The sequence below is a fragment of the Corvus brachyrhynchos genome, unplaced genomic scaffold (genome assembly GCF_000691975.1).
Source record: "Corvus brachyrhynchos isolate BGI_N302 unplaced genomic scaffold, ASM69197v1 scaffold2718, whole genome shotgun sequence".
Lineage (NCBI taxonomy): Eukaryota > Metazoa > Chordata > Aves > Passeriformes > Corvidae > Corvus > Corvus brachyrhynchos.
Window position 1 is genome coordinate 1 of NW_008239754.1, and position 1,363 is coordinate 1,363.

General features: G+C 46.4%; 1 long non-coding RNA gene across 1 annotated transcript; it reads right to left on the reverse strand.

Moving 5' to 3' along the window:
- Positions 1-1,363, reverse strand: LOC108448683. Its single transcript, XR_001864647.1, has 3 exons — positions 1,275-1,363; positions 1,120-1,181; positions 1-11 (listed from the first exon to the last, which is right to left on the reverse strand). It is a non-coding gene; the product is annotated as an uncharacterized LOC108448683 (long non-coding RNA).

The following is a 1,363-nucleotide window of genomic DNA, read 5'->3' on the forward strand; positions in this document are numbered from 1 at the left end:
AGCAGATGGGTCTGCAGAGATAGAGGGGAAGCACGGTCAAGCTTTTATTTCTGAGCTGCGTGCTGGGGAAAGCGTGATCCAGCACTGACAGTAGAAGTGGTTGAGGCACAGCTTTTGATCCTGAGATCCTACAGCCAGGATAAAGCTCTGAAGGAAAATCCACTTTGCAGAGGCTAACATTCTCCTCCCAAGACAATAAGACAGTTTTTCATATACAAAACCTGTTCCCAGCATAACTTGCACACACAGAAGGAGGTTCTCCTCAAAAAAACCAAATCTAACAAAAAACACCAAGGTGAAATGAGCCCTCTTACAGCAAATAATGACAGGAGTCTGGAGTCCTGTTCTCAACCCTGCCACTGCCCATATCACCCTCACAAGCTGCTGCTTTTGCGCTTCTGTCTTTCCTCTTGCTATTTACCATTTGTAGTTGTTTAGACTGTGAGTTTGCCTAGAGCTCACGGTGCTCTCACTGTGCTTGGGGACCTTCACCTCACCAGGCCCTGAAGAAAATAATGAGCAATTTCTCAAATCTAGTTCATACACATCAAATCAGGTCACTACCTGAAAGTCTCTCAGTATTTCCTCCTTGGCCTCTTCTCAGAATTCTTTGCCTTTACAATGCTTTGTCAATGGGCAGATTCCACAGAATTAAAAGAGTGCTACTCTCTGTTACCTGATTGTTCTGCATCTTGGGACTACAAAGAAGACACAGTGCTTCTCTGCTTTCATCCATGCAAAGAGGAGCATGGAAATAGTTTGCTGTCCAAGACTGAGTGCCAGCAATCAGCAAGCCAGCTGCAGACAAAAACACTGACTGAGTTCACAAAGGATTCCAGATCAGGCTGATAGGAAGGATCTCAGAGGAGCTCAGTCAGGTGGCAGTGGGAAATGCTCCTACCACTTGCACACACTGGCAAGAGAAGCAGTGAAGCAAGATGCTGTTCAGCTGGTGGTAACACGAGTCATTGTCATAAAAGGAGTGAAGATACCACAGAAACAGTTAATCCGTGGTTAACCAAAGACGATCCTAACCATCAAACACTATGACAAGCACATTAAAAATATTTTCCAGGTGCAGAGAGAAGCAGCCTGAACCCCCAAGAAATTCATACCTACCTTCAACTGTGCTGCCTTCCTTGCAATTTGCAGCAAGCCAGATGGGAATCTTCTTGCACTCTCTGTAATAAAAAGACTAAGTTATTCTCCTGCGCTTTGTAACACCACAAGCCAAAGAATTGTTTTCCTTAAATGAGCTTGTACAGTGCACACACACAGAGGATAGCTCGCACCGACGTGCCTCAGTCCCGGCGCCGCGGAACACATGGGCTTTCCTCCGGGCCCTCCCGGACACCCCGGCGAG